The sequence below is a fragment of the Lepisma saccharinum genome, chromosome 19 (assembly GCF_977018435.1).
Source record: "Lepisma saccharinum chromosome 19, izLepSacc3.1, whole genome shotgun sequence".
NCBI classification, from domain to species: domain Eukaryota; kingdom Metazoa; phylum Arthropoda; class Insecta; order Zygentoma; family Lepismatidae; genus Lepisma; species Lepisma saccharinum.
Window position 1 is genome coordinate 6,969,298 of NC_139247.1, and position 21,375 is coordinate 6,990,672.

Below are 21,375 nucleotides of genomic sequence, written 5' to 3' on the forward strand. Positions count from 1 at the left end.
CTTTGGGCTCAAGTGATGAAGTTGGAAAATTAAACTTGGTGCGTTAAACCGGAATGGAATGGATGGAGCAATGGACAAATTTGAGTTCTTCGTATGCTAAAAACGAGACAGGAAGTGTCCAAGGCGATTTCGGTACATGCCACTTTCTACGCAAATACAAGAATTTAATTTGACCAGCTGGTTTCCTGTATCCCAATTCCCAATACCCCTCCGAGTCAAAGCGAGCTGCGGTTTAGGACACCAGGAGGCAAGAAGTAGGCCTGGTTGTAAATTAAGAACTTTTGGAAAGTGAACACGAGCGAGAAAAGAGGGGAAAAGGCTGTTCGAATGCACTATGAGCCATGAATACAAATTAAAAATCGTATCTGGTGTGGTTTTTCGCGAATTATTTGCAACTCATTTGCGCGCTGTAGAAACAAACCAACAAAAAAGGAATTTTCTGCTTTTCCAAACATGAACACAGGTTGTGTGTAAATGAATATTTGATTTGAGTTGTTCTTTAAGTCCACTTTATGCACAGTAAGGCTAATCGGGACTGGACCTAAAGTTTAAAGTGAGATCCGAACCACTATGTGGACCCCTTGATTACAAGGTGACGACGCAAAAATCGATATTCGAGAATTAGTTACAGTAAAGCGTCACAGGAATAATTCTGTTAATTTGTAACTTTAACTTTAAAAAAAGGTACTAAATGCCTTATGTACTGACGCCTGACCTTGGCACTATTTCTATCTGCCAATTGTTTTCGAGGAGGTGTATGCTGATGCGGGGGACAACAAAGAGGTATTTAGGGAGGCCCAGGGGGTCCAAACCCCCTAAAGACGTACCAAGTACTATAATTAAAAAATGAAAATATAATTGTTTAGCATTTGTTGCTTAAACTAGTTAAAATTACAAATAGTATGTAGGGTTTTTTCCTCGCCGAACTTACTGGAAGGCAAGGATTTCAAAACAGAAAATTGAGTTTGAGTTTTGTCCACATCAGCCATTTCCAAAATTAACAGCTTTTCAAAATTACCGAAATCTTGTTCACTCAATGCAGCCATGTTGATCACAGATTACTCAAAAAGGCACTGATGTTTTGATCAATGAGCAAACAGCGTCAAGTAAATGATCTATCTGCTCAACGAGCGACAATCTTGCTCAGCGGGCATCGCTCAGCTCAGATACTCGACGCGACCCAGCTCTTCAAAAACTGCTCAGGATCAGAACGGTGACCTCCTTCGGCATAACCAGTGACTCTCCAAGGTGGAATTCACATAATCTCTTGGAGGAGGATTTCCTCGTGCTGAGTCACTTTGGGTTCAGAAGAGCAAACGCTGCGAAAACCGTTAGAACGAAGGTGATCTCCCGCCCCAATGTGTAACATTTTTTCTTCCCTTGCGATCCTGTTGTGTGTCCGCCCGGAATCGCCCAGGGACTTCCACGTGTGAGGTCATCTTGCTGAAAACGCCCGTCGATGACGAACAACCCCGTCATCGTCGTGGGGAAGGATAGATCTTGTGTTCCACTTCTGAGGCTCTGGGTTCAACGGATTTCACAGAATAGGTGTGGTCTCTGTGGATTCGCCTCGTGGAAAATCCACATGACCTCCCATTGTAGCCGGAAGATTTCCCCGAGATATTTCTTTCTCTTTTTCTTTGTTGGTTGTGGATATCATTCATGCACCACTTAACAATTTATTAAATTACTTACTTATAGTTTCACATACAGTACAGAAAAAAAATATACTGAAACTTGAGCAAAAGGAAAACAACAACAATATAAGGTGACAGAGGGGAAAAAATAGTTACACATACATTCTTAACGATTGTCGGAAACTGCGTTCTGACAAGAAAATATCATTATTTGCAGGCAGGTTATTATATAAGTGGGGGAACCTATAGATAAGAGACCACGTAAGGTATTTTAAAAATTAGGATATTATTTTTCCTCGTTGAAATCGTAAATTGTCGATTATTATTATTGAAGGGAACCAAAGTGCAAAGTTTGGAGGGCACCAAAAATTCACCTCACCTGGGTGAAAATTTTGTCTTGAGGCACTCCTTGAATGAAATATCCAAGAAAATTCATAATGTTTCACAAATGCTGCACTTTCTAGCAGTGTACATTAAATGACAGCTCAACACTCACTTGCATCATATGATGCGCTTTGGCGTTTCATTTGCAAATGATACACTCAAATGCATCAAACTGTACACCTGATTTTTGGCAAAGACCAATAAACACATTTTAGTGCATCATTTGATGCTTTTAGTTTTCTATGTGTAGAAGGGAGAGAGCCTTGTAGCGGGAATGTGGAAGAGCTTTTACGTTTCGGCTTGGCTGATTGTGTATCCGTAGATGAAATTGATCGATTAAGAATTCGGTTTTAATTTTGATATTGATGATTTAATTAAAGAATGTGCATGTCTGCTAGATCACGACGAGTGTGTGGCGACTGGATATTCAAAGTAGACATAATACAGTGCCTTTCACGGCCGAGTCTTCCGCTGAGCGGCGGCTATTACACCGGGCAGCGAGAGCGCGTCTGCCGGCAAACTAGATGCAACATCCGCGTAAGTGGAACCGCTAGCTCGTACAATTATACGGACGTACATTGTTACAAGAGGTGTTGGAAATAATGTCTTCCTGCTTCCACACATTTACGTCATTTTTTAAGGAAATTTTCAGTCACACGTATGAGATCCATTCCAAAATTGCTTCAATTTCACTCCTGATATTGTCTTTCAATTTTTCTAATGTATGGCTTCAGGTTTAAAACCTTGGTAGCTCGCCGTGCAGACGTCATGCAAATGTCTGTTTCTTGTGCAAGCCGCCGAAGGGATTTTTGAAAAGTGTGTTCTAACCGTGCTGCAACGTCGTCTAGTTTCTCGCCGGTAAGCAGACGCCGTTTCCCCTTCGCTTCATATCAAGAACAGACCCTGTTTCCCTAAATTTGCTCATACGTTCTCGAACATTGGGCCTGTTCCGAAAGTCGCACGAGTTTAACGCGTTAAACGAGTTATGGTAACTGGATGTCCCATAAGTGCTTCCGTGCGTTTCGTGAGTTTCATTATGCTGTCCCAAAACTCGCATTCCGTGCGTTTCGTGCAAGAACGAGATTCACCAAACGCACAGCCCAGGAGGCTGGTTCGGTGAGAATCGTCTGCTGCTTTCAGACTTCGCGCGTGCTGATGGATTCAAACTGCACTAGTTCGGAAAATGTATTATAATTTTAACAGATAGCGATATGAAGCAACGTGCACAAGATGAGTATGCCTTAACCGTTCTAAGAATGTGATGAAAATGAGTAACAGTGTCCACAGTAGAGTTTATTTTTGCCGTAAGGACATTCATTCCCCTGGACGCCATGTGGAAACTTTCTCTAAACAAAACGCTGCGCCTGCGCTTTCGCCTAGAGTGTCCCATAAGTCTGTAAAATAACTGGTTTCACCAGATTCACGAGCCCAGTTATTTATTTATTTATTTCAAGTTTCAAATACAGCACTTTTAAGGCCATTTTACACTGAAAACTCTAACAAATAAACAAGAACAAGTCAAGATGGTTTAAGGTAAAAACAAGAAAGTTTAAATATAAACAAAAGACATAAACAAGGAAACAAACAAAAATTTACATATTCATTTTTAGGGAAGATCGGAAAATGCTTTCAGGGGCAAAAATGTCTATGTTTGTGGGTAGTTTATTATAGAACTGGGGCAGCCCGTGGAATAGAGCATGCTGTATAAGGGAAAGCCTAGCTGTGGAGGTGTGGAACAATTCAGTCTTTCGGGTCGATCAAGAGGAACTCTGAAGTTGAATTCTGTAAGCAGGAATTCAGATCTTAATTTTCCATTGATGATTTTATAGAAAAAAATCATATCGGCCATATCGCGCGGGTCGCAGTAACTGGATGTTCAAAGTAGTCAGGATGTCAGGTTTCTGAAGATGCCGCAGAGAAGGAATTCTATGACGAACAATGGCGGTAAAGAAGCTGAGGACGGAATCCATGCTAGAGAGATTTGTATTGGAAGCCATGGCCCAGACTGGAGAGCAGTATTCGAGAATCGGAGAAATGAATGATTTGAAAAATAGGCTAAGAGAAGTTGGAGTATCAATTTCAGTGAATCCGTAGAGGAGGCCTAAGAGGCGCATTGCACTTTTAGTTGTAGCTGCGATGTGTTCCTTAAAGTTCGTTTTGTTAAGACTTTCGGAACGCATCCATTGTCTCTGTGTGGAACAGAAACATCTGGGAATTCTGTTGTCAAGCTCCTTCTGACGTCCCTACAAGAATTCGCAATGACATGAGAGTCGTACATAAAAATACGTTGTTTTAAATTGTACGTGGCGTTATTACACATCAGAAAAGCACCAGTAATACGTAAACTAAAACATAGCACGGCCACGGTGCGGGACATTTTTTCTATTAGTGCAGCATAATGCTGAATAAAAATAACCTTTGCTTTTTTATACCTGTTAAAGATCTGGAATAATTTTGTGGCATAAACAAATAATTAGAGCTAAGTCAACACATTAACATTGTGCAAACTCGTTGAAGTATCCATTTCGCACAACTATATCCTTGAAATTAAATATATTAAACATCTTTCAAATGTAGGAAAGATATTTTTTTCTCCTTCAAGATTGTTTGTAAGTGTAACTAATTACATACACAAAATCCACATCTTGATGGAGTTAATGAATATTACCAGGAATTTTTCTGATTCGTACACACCCTACAATTATTATAGAATATTACTTCATAAGCTGTTAAGAAATGCCTAACGCGTGTAACAGTTACGCCTTAAACGTGAACAGGTACATGCTTTCTATAGTTCAACTGCCTTCACTACGACCACGCTGGAGATATAATAACCCGTTCGTTTCGGAGATTTCGTGTTTTTTTGCTCACCTTTTTACTGCATCGGGAATTGGCCAGTTACATAATCTTGTGCACCAGCAGCAAGGGAACGTGAAAAAACCCACGCGGCACCCAAGGCTTGGCCCCATTCCATTCGCTGTCGATTCCTGGGAGGCCAAACGCAATCAGGTGCAAGTGGGCAGACAAAGTAAACAGACGCATTTTCACAGCTTGAGGCTACTGATTCAGGCCCGATAATTGCACTCCAAAACCGCGAAGCAAGTATCATTCTTACTTTTTCTTTAACTAAAAAAAAAAACACAAAATGTTCCATGTACTCCTATCGCATCAGTGTTACCAAGTTATTGATTTTCTCACAGACTATGGTATTTCCTTTGGCACATATTTAGAAAACAACAAAGAATGTAGAACTTTACAGAACACGAATTGAAAGGAACTACTTGTAAAGTCGTGGTTTCTGACGATCACAGATATTTGGTACAGTGAGATACACTAGTATTGCTCGGCAAATTGTCCATGACTATTTTCATACATTTTTCTCGAGAATACTGGGAACCAGCACGAGTGCAAGCACGTGTGGCGTCCTGAGGGATATGGGAAAACATAGGGAGGATGTCGAAGCGAGGATGAGATGTTTCAAGTACTGGATGAAGCTGGAACAAGGGGCCGGAGACTCACTGAAATAACAGTGTCTGCGAGTTCAGATTGAGGAAGGGTTCGCACGCCACTGGGCAAGTGGAATTAAGGACGACTTGTACAGAATGGGTCTGGGGGAACTGTGGGAAGAGGTGAGGGGCGGGAGGTGCGAAACTGGGATGTTGCAAATCATAAGGGAGAGGTTGGTGGACGGTAGCAGGCAAGACATCATGGCAGAATGTAGGGAGAAGGTAACGCTCGTCGCCGCACAACCGCCAGGGGTGTGGGTGGAATGGGGGAGAAAACGATATATTGATACGTGTACGTACCAGCAAAGACGTGGATTCGCCTGGTTCCTGCTAGGGGGGTGGAGGCAACACAAACTCAAGGGGCCAGACGGTCGTGCCATCTGCACGTTATGCGGCGGAGAGGAGACGAGGGCTCACATCCTACACGAGTGTGTTTGGTCGGCACCCCTCAGACAACGCAAATGGGGGGACAGTGCAAGGGACAGCATTGAGCATACCATCCAGGCTATATGTAGGGAGGAGAGGAGTGGTATAACGAATGTAAATATCAAAGCCCTGGGCTCCTATTTTCATGCAGTTTGAAGGGAGCGCAGGAAACTGCTGCAAGGAGTCAGTGAAAGTGAAGGGTACGGAACAGCAGGGGCTCAAGCATAGGTGAAGAGTGTAATGTAGTGTTGTGAAAATGAACAATCTCAAATGCAAGAAGAGGACCACATTGCTATTTATATATGTACATAGTATGTAATTATTTTCCAAATGTTTCTGTTTATAAATGTTTCTGAATGTATGATAAATGGGGTGCATGTTTAAGGTCGGGGTGTTTATGTAACAATACTGTAAGATACGCACAGCCGAAGGGCTCGTATCAATATCAATAAATATCAATATCAAATATCAATACATTTTTCTCTTACATCCTATGTGATTTTATGTGATGGATTTTTATGTATGCTGGTGCAGAAGTTGTCAACAACTTGTCTTGAGTTTTCTTTTAATTCTTGAATCTCTTATTGGGTGAAATAAAGTGCACGAACATCGTCATGGAGAATTTGCACTGTAATACTCATGGATCCCACTGTACTAAGCCGGAAAATTGTACCACTACCATCGGTCAACGTGAAAACAGAAATTTTCAAGCACGGTGAATGTTCAATATGAAGCTAGTGGGATTTATAAGTAATAGCAAGCAAATTGTCCATCACCATGTTTATACTATTTTTTTTTATGCAATAAGAGGTTCGATAATTTACACAAAACGCCAAACAAGTTGCTGACAACTTCTACACCAGCTATCGTAAATATTCATTCCTTCAAAACAGGTAAGATATAAGAGAAACATTAATGAAAATAGTCATGGACAATTTGCTGAGCACTGCTAGTGCATCCCACTACTACATATATATTTACAAGTTGCAGATTTCACACAATGACGTGGATGAGTCAAGTATCACTTAGCTCGTGTTTTGCTGCAGATGCTAAGAATGCAACAGTTTGGCGCTACAAATATGCTACATTACCACAATATTTTGTAGCAGTGGCAAAAACATGAAGGTAAAACGGTGTGCGGTGCTTTGTTTGAACAGAAACAGCAAAATTGCAAGATTACACGAACTATTATCAAATAACAAACGAAGTTTTCTCTTCATGAAAAACTGAGCTACTAAATGATGTTTTCACAGGGCGATCTAGTGTCAACCACTGCTACCTAATGGGCAACACTGCTCTCTCTCTCCATTCTCTCCATGTCATTTGTTCAAGGGCTTTATATGTTCGGCAAGAGTTTAAATGTAGTGCAGAGTGATTGATTTCTTGCACTGCTCGTGGACAGAAGTAACTAAACTGAGTGAAACCAAACAACCCACAGAATACATATTTAAGATTTTTTTAGATGTGAAAGTGTGCGTGCATGTACAATGGGAACGCATAAAATATGATAATTATACTGCATGACCACAAACTAGTGAGAGGGATCTGGTCAGCATTAATATCGATTTGTTCGCTGAGAAACTTATTTTTTTAACACCCGAGGCAGATTACATTTTGGCAGTGTTACCGTTGCGCAAGTCCTGTGCAAAATTAAGGCGAATATCTTTTTTTTTTTTTTTACAATGCTTGTGTTCTGAATTGGATAATATATTTTGTAACGCTTCTTGTTATAGTGACGTCATACACTCAGACTGTGCCTCAAATATTCTTTTCTTTTTTGTGTGTGTTGATTTTGTGTAGAGATCAGTAACAAACAAAAGAGTTTAATTGTGCTGAACAGATAAGCACCGAAGCTTATTTGTTTTACTTTAGAACATATAAATTGGATTTTGGTTTTCTACCTTGCTTGTAACACTGCGACAGTGACAAAATATCGGAAATATTTTATTGTGAGTTGAAACGTGAGGTCATGGAAACTGCCTCAGCAAACAACCATACGTTCAGATTTTTTGCACGAACTCTTTGGTGAGAGTTGGTGAGAATTTATATTATTACTCAACACACAGTACGTTGCACATTAAAGAAAATAATGTACAAAAGGACAAATATTAATCAAGTGATGAAACAGCCGAGACCAGAAGATGGACAAGGCTAGTTTTGTTTCTTACTTATTCTTGCTTGGTGATTAGTAGATGGAAAGTGGGGTGTGACAGTCTATTGGCAGTGGCTCCCAAAGTGTGGCTGTCTTGCAGGGCCGCCATGAAATGTTCCAATACTTTCACTGAAATTACACTTATTCCAAATATGTGGTTATTTAGTACTTGTTACACATAAAATGTTTCTGAATTTGAAGTATGTGTTTATTTTTAACTTAAGACAATCGACGTGACCACACTAACTGAGCGTTGCAAGTGTTTTATGGTGAGCCCTCGTACCTGTTATTAAATGCTTTTATGCACATTGGGACATCTCGAAAAAATTTCGTTCCGAGTGATATCATTATTTGGTGCAAATATTGTTGTCGAAGCATCAAAAAATTCAATACGAAGAGTGGTGGTTGGACTTTATGTGAAAATCGATTTTTGTATGTACAGTCAGCAAGAAAGCAAATTTTCAACGACTTCTGCCACCATCGTGGAGTTAGACAACACTCACAATACCTTGCAGGGAAGCGAGAATTTCAGGATCTAGATGTTCCAGTTTTATTACCTGTGACTGTACAAGGAATTAAAATTCTTATAAATAAATTAAGGGTAGTTTAGGAAGGGAATGATTCATAACATTTGCTTACATGGTGATTGGTGATATAACAAAGATGTTATTTCCATATACGAACCTCTTTCGTTTACTACGATGTCCCAGTGCTTATCAATTGCACTGTCTTTGTTGTTTTGTTGCTAAATAAGGCTACTGGCCCTTTCTCCCCCTCCTCTCTGACCGTTACAAATTATTAACGAGTCACTGCAATTAGTAGATCATGCTTTGGTGTACCTTTACAAAAGTTTAAGCAAGTCACCGTGCAGTCTCGTATATTTTCTTTACAGCGAAGCAAATTACTTTGCAAATACCTTTAAGAACTCACTTCCTTGTTGGGCCGGACAGCACAACAACAACAATTAGCGTACTTGCAAATAAGAGCTCATTGTTGGCAGGTGAGAACGTTTTCAAAGTCGAGGACAACAGTTAGATTCTTAGAAAGAACAACAGAGTGGATTGTGTTGCCACTTCCTCCCCTGCCACAATGGCTATGAAGAGCATAACGGTGGCCTGGGTGTTGGGTGAATGCGGAAGACCCTGCATAACACTCCACACCGACAGACGCTCGACTTCTTCATTAACACTTGCACCCACACAATTGCATTTAGCGGTCGGGAAGAAAGGGGAAAAAAAGTTCAACGACATCTTAATATTGCCAGCAACGTTTGGCACATAGAAAACTCGGGCGTCCATGTTGAATCAATGTTGCCAACTCAAGCAGGCTATATATTTTTTCATTGTTACAGTCTAATCACTATAGTCTAAAGAGGAAGTAAAATCAGAATAAACTGTGTGAGTTTGAGTTTTCATATTATTTTATAGCTTTCTTCCTCCACTTTTGACTCATTGCAACGATGAGAATGAGGATGATTAGATAAAATTGATGGAAGGACACTCACGAACCCAGGCCGAGAATGGAACCCGCGAACTTCTGCAGCACTGACGTTGAAGCAATGGCGCCAGTGTGAAATGTGTGGCCTGCAAGATATCCGCAGTGCTCTGAAAAGTATTTTTCAAAAGTGACTGAGTTATAGTTACTGCTGCTTTAAAAGTAACTGTAATTTGCTGTTACATTACCTTCAGCTGGAAATTTTCGTGCAAACAAATTACAGAAATCAATGATCATTATTTTGTATTCAAATAAATGATGGAACAATATGTCGGCTTTATTTCAATGACAATCCATTTTATTTTAGTCTATATATATGCATATACGTTGAATACTTCCTCTAAACAAAAAAAGTTCATTCATTTATAAATTAACAGTTTTGTAGAAGAAAAGTAAATATTATATTTATGCTTAAAGATGATTCCATTCCAAGTTCAACAAGATTCGGTCCTTTGACTCTTTAACTGATCTGCCACATTCCAAATGAAGTCTTCGTGCACAATTAGAAATTAGGAATGGTAATTAGGCGTTGATGTTCTAAACTTGGCATGCAACAAAGTCGATTCCATGATAATTCTTTTACCTTAGCATGCAGGAGAGACACATAATTGGAAAGAAAATTGCGAAATTTAGCTTCCCCCACCTTACAAATTTTCTACTTAATAAATAAAATGTTGTAATGGAACTGTAAAAGTTACTGTTGATAACGTTACTTTCCTTGCCAGAAAGTAACTACTTACAGTTAGAATTCCTGAAAAAGTAATTAGTTAATTCCAAACACTGAATATTCGCAAACATAGAGCACTTGGTATAAAATTTCGTAGCTGTTATACATATCTCTCAGAAATCGTCTGGTATTGCATTTGAGCTAAATCGGTCGACGTGTTTTCAAGATGAGGGACGAAATCTGATTTTCTCTATATTGCTAGCACACCAAATTGTGCTGATATTTTTACTAATGCCTGCGTAGAATACATTTGAAGAGATTAGGAAATGAAACTTGAAGCCAAGTTAGCACGTGACACACACACTCTCCCTCTCCCTCAGAGTGTCATTAAAATGACATCCACGGACCACAGAACTGTATAGAGGACATCATAACAAAAAATTGGTCTTTGCTTGTATTATTTATGCTTCTATCCAGTTTACCATCTTCCTTCACGTCTCCATCGTCCACATTTTCCACAACATCTGACCATTTCTGGGCTCGTTTTAAGAGGGGGCCACAATTCATAAGTACGAAAATCTAGCCTTCCTTGGTCCATGGCTTTTGACAGCAGCATAAATGAAGTGGTGAAAATACCAAGCGTTTCATCCGATCCTGCAGTTGTAAATTTTACTAAATATGAAATCCTGTCAAATATTCAAATACATGAACTTTCTCTTCGACGTCAAATTTCAGATTTGAGATTTCTTTTCGACATAATGAATGGCCAATTTTTTAGTGAACTTTTGCCACTTTTCTATTATAAACTTCCCAACAGTATGTACACAACTTCTGTACAAAGATTCGACAACTATAAATCCACCACGGTGTTTGAAAGTCTGGCACGGAAGCAGTGTCGCTAGTTTATGTTTTGAGAAAGCCTGTAGTTCGCACATTTTCCGAGCTTTTAGTTTGGGCGCTAGTATATCCCTAGAACAGAGCCCGTTTCTTAATTTTTATTCTTCTATGGCGCTCCGGTTCGTATTCGGTTCATGGCCTCCCCAATCTTCCTCTTCCATCCAGTCCTATCAACTGCTATCTTCCAGTTCCTAGTTCTCAGTAGTTGTACTGCGTCTGCTCCAACCGCTCCTTTCCATCTGTTTCTGTGTCTCCCCACTGGTCTTTTCCCTCCAAAACATCCTTGCGTCACCTTCTTGGGGATTCGGCATTCATGCATCCTGATTACATGTCCTGCCCACTCTAACCTTTTACCTTTTATTTAAGTTGAGATGGGACATCTTTGTAAAGTTCAAATAATTCCTGATTGGTTCTTATTCTCCAAATATCTTGCACATTTATTGGTCCAAATATTTTCCTCAATATTTTCCGTTCAAACAAGTTCATAATTTCATCTGCGTTTTATTCAATGTCCACGTTTCACTTCCGTATATCACTATGCTGAGAATTATGGTTATACACAAAGTAACTTTGGCTCTATGGTTTACCCCATGATATTTAATCAATGGTAGTAATGAGAAATATGCTTTATTGACTCTTTCTATTCTATTTCTTACTTCTATCATCTCATCATTTCAGTCTGTAATGAATACCACTAGATAAGGGAAACTTGATACCACTTCCAATTCTTATTCTGCCATTTTTATATGATTTTCCTTTGACTTTGCTTTCTTCGTTTGGACTAATATTTTTGTTTCATTTGTGTTAATTTGTAATCTACTTTCTCGTCTATTGTTTCCACCACTTCTTTAATTTATCTCATTGATCTTCCTAATAGGACTAAAATTTTCTGTTTTCCTCCAGGTCCCCATTTCTCAAACAAATTTGCAACACGGCTTGCATCAAGCAGCTCAAGACTTAATCAGCTGGTTGCATTTTTGTTTTATTAAATTTTTATTTATAAAAAGTATTACACTGCAGGCAAGTGCCCATTCAGAGTTCCCTAAATACTACATTAAGTCTTATGCTTGAATCACGCCACATTAGATTTCTTGCTGGATTATCTAGTTGGACTTGGACTAGTGGTATGGTACTTTCTCATCTACTAGTTTTCGTCTCACACGATACTCCTTGCCGTACTTGTTGATAGACGTTTATCCCCAAAAGGCATTGCGCAGAGCAGATAGAAAGATGGACGAGTGACTTGCATAAGTCGTGAGAATAGCTATTTCTGCTATTTTCCTTACAATTGCAAAAAATAAAAGTAAAGCATGTGCTATAAATTTACATAAACTTTCATTGACGTAGCTCTTTCCCTTTACATACCATTAAAGCACTTGTATGTTTGATTGGTTTGCTTTTTTCCTACTTTGGCTAATCCCGAAGGTGAGGATGAATGCTAATCACAAACATAAAGGGACGACATAACACAAGCCCGACAGAAGATTATACTGGCTGTGCTCTAGACGCCAGAACCTCGCTAGTCTGCAAAATACAGTCCAGGATGTTTCTACATGGAAGTGAGGTAGACAATGGCGTGTCTTCAAAAAGGGTCACCCCTTACAACCCTAAAGTACATCGCTTACATCCCTAAAGTACATAACCGGTATGTATGTACCGTTCCGTGCAGGGGTACCGGTTTTATTTGGGACACTCTGTATGTTTGAATTTCAGTTTTGAATTTGTGTATACTTTGGAAGATCTCCACTGTTAGTGGTATTCTTTTTTTATTGTTGTTATACATGCACATATTATTATGTTATGTTTCTTTGCTAATATTATATCAGGAAATGAAATGGACCAAGGATTTTTCAAGTAAAGAAGAAAAATAATAGGATATTGAACGTGTTTGAAAATAAAATACAGGGGACGCTAGTGCTTGCATGTAGGGGTGTGCGGCATCCCGAAAAGTCGGGACCGTGATCGGGAAAAAAATTCCCGTCCCGATCACGACTTCGGGAAATGACTTACCGACTTTTCGGGATCCCGAGCAGTCGGGAAATACCGAATGGTCATTTTAAAAGGTCGTTAATTCTCGACGTTTTCTGCATGTAAATGTCTGGAACTTGTCGGAAATTGTTAGTTTTTGTACCAGAAATGCAAGAAGAATCACTTATGTTGAAAATGACGTGTAGAACTCGAGATTTCCAGAGCTTCTGAAAATTTCGAACATTTCCAGTCTCGAAAATATCCCGAAATTGTCAGGAAATTGTGATTTTTTCCCGTTCGGGATGTCGGGATTTAAAAAATTTCCCGTCTCGACCCAAGGAATTCTGTCCCGCACTTGCATGTGAAGAAATTCCACGAAGCTCCAGTATCTGGCAATCTTGAATCAACACTCGGAATAAAAAGAAAACGAAAGGGGAAAAAATGCCTCTTTCTTCATAGTAAATCCTGGTTGTGTGAGTATTCTGTGTTCACGGGTTGCAAGAAGATAAAGCCGAGGAAAAACCTAAGCAAATTTTGACAAAGCCAGACGCACCTTTTCTGTTAATGGAATGAATACGTTGCCAAAAAAAGGGAAAGGGAGTGTTTGAAGACATAATAAGGCAAGGTGGGAAGAGGGCTTTTGTTGGAGTCGTGGTAGGGGAGGGCGAAGGAAGATAACGGTACTGCGATGAAAACTCTTCCGGGTTGCCACCTGCGTACGAACCGAAATAGCAGGCGGCGTGCTTTTTTTTCCTGCCACGATTGACCCCACAGAAATAGCCGTGGTTGGCTCATTTGCTGCCTGTTGATAATTGAAGGGTTCCCGGAAGAGTTCCCTGCTTTCGTCTTCCTTTTTTGTGGACCCAAAATGGCGTCTCGATTGAGAAACATCCAGTGCTGACCTCTATCGCGTGACGAGCGAGATTGGGGAGGAAAGTAGAACTGTGAATTATGCATGATTGAGCTTGAAAGTGAGCGCTGGTGTTGGAACTGTATCCCTTACAATCCAGAAAAGTACAAGTATGTTAATGAATGCTACTGGTGTAGGTACTATACACTAGAGAAAGTGACAAAGCCATTTCAGACTAATCCTTTTGGAAAACAAAGGAAATATTTGCAAATCAATTATTTGTGACACTGTTTACAAGAAGCACATGCAGGGTGCGAAATTCTGGGGGGGGAGGGGCGGACAGGGGGATTTCCCCCCACCAACAATCTTGACCTCAATAATCCCCCACCAAAAATTTACCGGGGGGGACGGGAGAGTTTTTCTTGTAACAACAAAATATGAGCAATTAGTATTTACTTCTTATTTTACTTTACTAAGGATAATATCGAAAACACACAGAATAGTGAGTGCAGAATGCTTTCTCTCTTTTTCAAGAGATTATTACTCTGTCCACACCAATAACAATATACGTGCAATAAAAGAAGAATGCAAGTCAAACATAATAATAAATTATAGTAGTTTTGTATTAATACAAAAACTAAACAAAGGGTAACATTATAGTATAGGGGTGACGGATTTCTTCAAATTTACAAGAGAAAGTACTTACGGAAATCATTTTCTGTATCGTTGTGGAAGTTCGTGAATGTAGTTTTGATCCATTTTAATGCGAATACATGTTGTTTTCTGCGAAAATCTCTGTTCGATTTGCTGTTTCTGCTGCCGCCATTTGCTTTCTGCACGAGAGCACAATGTTCCGTGTGTTAGATGACGTAACCCCGTAGTCAGTGTTTCAAACTCGCCGTGTTTTCACTAGAACATGACGTGTCGAGTATTTTTATTTTTAATTTTTTTTAACTATGCTTGTCTAACCTAAGCTTACGGAAAATGGTTTTTGGGGCTAACGTCAATGGTTTGCGAGGTAATAGCATAATTTCAAATCCTGGCACGAAAGTAGGTATTTTCCTGTGAACGAGGTTGCAACTGCATAAATCGACAAAACACTCGCCCTGAACCAGTACGCTATCGCCCGCCATAATGTGTTACAAAATCGAAGTAACAAGTAACAGTAAGTACTCGTAAATATAAGAAAAATACATTATCTTAGTTACAAATGCATTATTTCACCTTAGGAAATGTTCCGCATTCCAAAATAGTAAGTTAGCAATGTAAAAAAGTGCGAAATATATGATTTATAGGTGTCACCCCCATACTATAATAGTACCAAACAAAGCTTGTACATAACAAAACTATTTCATAATTTATTGACATCTTTAACCAGCTAGTAAAGGAATTAATTTGCTACTTTACACATATCTGATATAGATATATAAAAGTAACGAATGAATTACTTTGTGTGTATTTAATAATAACGTGTTTTAAAAATATTTAGTAATTAATTGACTTTTATATATAACATTATAAATATCCATATCATAATAATTCATGTATGTATGTATGTGTGTGTGTATATATATATATATGGGGGTGTATATTAAAATCTTCCCCCCACTAGTCTTCAATGATTTCGCACTCTGAGCACATGAATCAGTAATGGATTAAGACCTTCTTTCGTGGCATGGCTATCTCATCAAAGATTCAGACATTGGCAGATCCATGGTGTGTGTGTGTGGATTATCTAAAACTAAACTATAAAAAAAACGGGTGGTCAAATTAAGATCTCGAGTAGTGATGCTTTAACAGCACTTCGTTCAACCAACGAGTTCCGTATCGCTAGTGTATGTTTCATATTTCAGCCAATTTTAAAATCATACTTGGCTGTTTTTATCCTCATACATATCTATATTTATTCTTGAAGCAAATTTTAAGAGGAAGGATATTTTACATATAACATTCCACCGCCAAGAATATGAAATATCTCCACATTTCTAGACGATTCCAGCTTATTGTGAATACAAAGGAGAGAGAATTCGACATTCAGATATCTAGTTATCGGGAGACCAGGGATGTCATTTACTGACTGGGAATATTATTAGTCTTGTTCAGTGTAGCAAGAGATATTTTCAGATCATAGCAGATAGTTTTGCCCTAAGGTTGCTGAAATAGAGACTGAGATTAGAATTTAACGAGCACTAAGGGAGGATTCACACCGAAGCGACACGCGACACATGCCGATTGCGATCAAAAGATCTGATTAATTAAGTATAAAGGTTTTCATGTTTTGTGTGTGTTAATCTTTATGTAGGCTATTCATTTCCGGAAACAAAATGCACTCTAAAAAAAAATATGAGTCGTGTAACACCGTAATTGGTGTAGAACAACACCAAATCGATTGTTAAAGGCGTGGTGTGACGTCTTAGACTAATTTTTGCATATATATTTCACATGTATAGATTCACAATTAGTGTTGCCCACGGGACGAGACGGGACAGGCTTTTAAAAATTCGAGACGAGACGAGATTGTTCATGTGTCCCTTTGACAAACGAATATTTTCGAGACGAGACAGCATTTCACAGCATTTCCACGAGACGAGACAGGCCAAAGTCTCGTCTCGTGGGCAACACTATTCACAATTGCATCATAATAATTTATAATTTAATAATATTAAATATTTTTTAGACAACAAATATTTGTACGCACATAAATAGTTCAGTCCGCACCGTGGTCACCCACCATCGTGAGGAAATTGTGGAGCTACGAAAGAGTGTACGTAACTCATGGAAACCTACAACGACTGGAGGTTCGTCGTGCTGACCACACGTCACCCCGTAACTGTTTGGATGATCTCCCTTCTCGGCATGTGGAAATGACGCTGGCAGTCGGGAGGTGGGCCCTGGTCCTCAAGGGCTGTTGCGCAACTGGTTATTCACATAAGTAGTTCAATATGTTTACTCAATCCATACCATGTGTTAGCACTTTAAACTCTTTTCTTAAATGTGCCCACGAACGTTGGACTTAATACCAATTTAATACTGAAGTACACAACAAAGCCTGCTCAGAAAATTCTGTGATGGAATAGTCTTTGATATCATGTGCAATTTAATCAATCACCGCTTTATATGTTTAAGAAGAGTATAATGAACTATGCTTATTTTTTTCAATAACGAAGCGAAAATTGTTGAAAGAGAAAGTTGTTGGTTGCATTCGCAATACTCTTGCCATCTGAACTGCATGTAGACTTTGCTAATATTTTCCCAATGACATGCAACAGAGAAATCAGTGAGGATGATGTTGCAGATGAAGGGGGTCTCTGGGGCATTGGTTGATTGGGTATTGTTGAGGGCAACGAAGTGTTGGAACAAACTGCGTGCAGAGAATTCTTAGGGAGAGTCGCTTTAAGTAAGGTTGCAGCAGTGTTGCCAGGTTTGTAATTTTAAAAGTCGGGATTTTTGTCAATAAAATTTGACAGTTTCTAAACTCATAATAATTTGGTCTTATATCTTGGCTCTAGTTACAAGGGGTTTGGGAGTTCAAGCTCAAGTTTCATATATATCTTATAATATAGTGTGCTAGTCAGAGGTTCTATGCTAGAATTCCGGATAATATATGGATGTGTGTTCGTCCCACCAAATATTCCATCAGTTTATGAATTATCCTCATCGTTACAATTAACCTGAACAGGCATAAAGCGACGTGAAGTACCTATGTATAACATATTAAGCATAGGTAATGAATGCATTACGAAGTGAAGACCTTTGTGATTAAGGCAGTAAATGATGATCATTTCTTTAAGTTCAGCATATTTTCACGATATTTGTAGAGATTTCTTTTCTTGTAAGTGAAATGAGAAATAGCGATTACTCTGAGCTAAAATAATAAGGTTTCTAATGTACTAAATACAACCAAATAGCCTCTTTAATTTCTTGAACGATTGAAAATATCATGGTTTTAACTTCTGCGAGGTCTTGCAACACAAATATGCTGAAATTTTGGTTGAGAAAATAACTTCAAAGTGGAGAAGTCAATGTTAATGTTCACAAAACAAGTCTTCTCATAAAAGTGTCAAATAGAAGCATTGAAATTGTCAACAATTCTAAGATTTTGTCATTTTTACACATAAATGATTGACGGACTCTTATGACTTAATTAAAAAAGTACTGACAAACTGTTGTAGTTATTATACTCTAATTTATCGGTCTAGCTGTAGATACCAGATATTCAATAAAAATGTTGTTTGTATGTGCGTTGATGCAAGGCACGAAACGGGTCATGAACGAAAACGTGGATTTTTTATTTATTACTGGTACAGTACTGCCAAGCAAATTGCCCATCACTATGTTAATGCACTTTAGTTTACCCAATGAGAGTTTCAAAAAGTGATATAAAACCCCAAACAAGTTGCTGACAACTTTGCACCATCTATTCCCTAAAAACAAGTAGGAAACAAGAGACAAATTAATGAATGAAGCCAAGGACAATTTGCTGAGCAATACTTGTGGATCCCACTGTAGTATATTCTGTTACTATATTACTGTTAATTATATTCTGTTGAGTACAATTGTAACTGATTATTTTTCATAAGGATTAATTTAGCACAACTAAAGCTGTTCCAATGTATATGAGTAGCTTTTAGCGTAATGAAAATAAATAAATATGATCTTTGGTAAGTTGAGCATGAACCTTTGTGCTTCTTTCAGACATCTGTTAACCATATTATATTCATCTTCCATTCTCACTGTTGTGATTAATATAAAGAGGCAGAGGAGTAATAAAATAGCTAAAATACAAATTATTAAAAATAATCTGTCTTCATACGAAAACACGAAATTCTCTGTTAAATTGTCAGGCCTTGGCAACGCTGGACTGCACTAAAGCCCTTGCACAAGGTTGCATAAGGCATTGCAATAGGAAGAGAATGCAGTATGGTTCGCTGAAGAGGCATTGACCTTGGTGGAACTCAGATTTAGGTCACGATTTGCCAATGAACCGACGAGAAGGTTGTGACGTAAGACGGCGCAGGCGGTGAAAAAGCGAGGGCATTGATCTTTCGTGTTGTGCACAAACATTGCACTGGTTGAGAGGATAAGCTCGTCACGTACGGCAAGTCCAGCAGCAAATTAATGTCCTTGCACATTGAGCCCACCTTAAAGACGTCACCTTGGACGTTTCAGAAATAATTGATTTACATTTTGCGAGATACTGAAATGAATAACAACGCTACGGAAGGGAGAAGAAAGATTTAAAGCAAACAACATCGGTAAGGCATCTTAACATCATAATCCGATTTGGGAAAACGAGTTCACAGCTTGTTTCCTTGTGCATATTGGCGAGTTTCAGCCCACCCGGTTCTTCAGGATGAAATGGGTGGAACAAACTTATTCGTTGATTCATTTTGCAAGCTTACGCTCAGGCTTCATATGATCTTGCAATAATGCTGTGTAAACACTACTTGTGATTTATGTACTACTGATGCTAGTCATGATTAGCGAGACTACACGAAGAAAGAGTTCTTCGTAACTTTTCTTCAACGTGGACAAATTGCTGGACGCGGAAGTAAAGATCCTTTGTGCCTCATTGGAAATGACGTCACAAAGCGTTAGCAGTTGTTCTGCCACACCGGTGCTAAAAGCATTAAAATAAATTTGCTAATATTAATAACAAGTTAAAACGTATTAGACCGTAAATGTGCAACAACTTTTTCGTTAAGTGACAGCACCATTTCGATTGTCATATCGTATAAAATGACGAAAGCAGAGATAAGGTACCGGAAGGCCTTATGGTGCGGCGGGCGAGGGGAGGTGTTAAATTTCCCCAAACCATTGGTAATTTTGTACATCACGTTTTCAGTTGAAAAAGTTGAAAGTGTGACGAAAGTTTGCATAAGTTTCATGTATTTTATACAAAACTTTCTGACATGAAACTAGTTTCTGTGCGTGTAAAGATTAAATTAATTAATTAAAAATCACTAAATTGTAATCGAAAAAACCTACCATTGGCCAAGAAGTTGCTATTTGTTTGTCGAGCGCCAAACATTTTGACAAATAAAAAAAATCACACAATAAGAAGAATACGTGCAATATTTTGCAGAACGATGAGCATAGAAAAACTTGGCGCAAACATAATATCGCGAAAACCCTAATAGGCTATTTTACATTTTTATATCACTATTTATTTTCAAAGTACATTACAGTTCTTGTCAAATATAACTATATTATTATCATTTCACTTATTGGATTCTTCTAGTATAGCTACCTATTAACGGTGCTGTGTTGATCGTTAAATTGTGATAAGATGTTTCTTCGTTTAGAATCAGGTATAATGTAGTATCTTATGTTCTGAATCTACGGAGAAAAGTTATGAAAGTTGATTTACAGCCTCTTAGTAACTAACATTATGCCAAATTGCGTTATTTGCACTTAAATTTGGTCATCACTTTTGCAGTCATTTCAGAAAATTATTTTTTTTATAAACAGTAAGAATGAAATTATACATATTTCTACTTGGTTCAGTGTACGTACCACATACTGTCTTGTTCCTTGGTGTAAATCTCTCTGACAGAGAGATAAGAAAAAGAAATAAACTCACAAATTTACTTAACTAGGATTTCAGTATCTGTTACATAGGGTTATTAATGAGAACCTATCAACCAATCACGTTTAACTTCATTAGCAGTTCAACTAGGAAATAAATATATTAACTTTATTCGTATTATTTAGTGTAGAGTATAGCTGTAATAAATAGGAACTAATCTGGCAAATCCATTTAAATTATTACTGAATATTTGTATGAAAAAATATAAATATGCTGACCAAGGCAGTAATTTATTTTATTAAAAACATAAACTAAACGTAACGTTTCAACCTTCTAGCAAGGTCTTTATCAGACTCTGTATCAAGTACAAAAGTAACAAGATACCAGATACTTGATACAGAGTCTGATGAAGACCTTGCTAGAAGGTTGAAACGTTACGTTTAGTTTATGTTTTTAATAAAATAAATTACTGCCTTGGTCAGCATATTTATATTTTTTCATAGTAATGGAAACAAGGCTTAATGGTGTTATAATTGAATATTTGTATTAAGAAATTGTGTTTCTTGCATCGATGGACCTGCCACCTGGTGGAACGTTTTCCGTGAGAAACTTTTGTACGCCAGATGTTTCGAATTGTCCTTCCATTCTAATCCATGCAAAAGCTGTTTCATTTTTGCTGAAGTCAGCATGAGCTAATCTTTCTGTGCCAACATGGTAGTCACTCTGAATTGTGATTTCTACACCTTGGTCTGTTGGATGTTAATATCCTGTACAGAATGCACATGTATTCCTAATTTGTTTGCTGTAATTAATACAGTATGTTAATTTCCCACAGTTCGCAAATTTCGCACCAACCAACAACTTT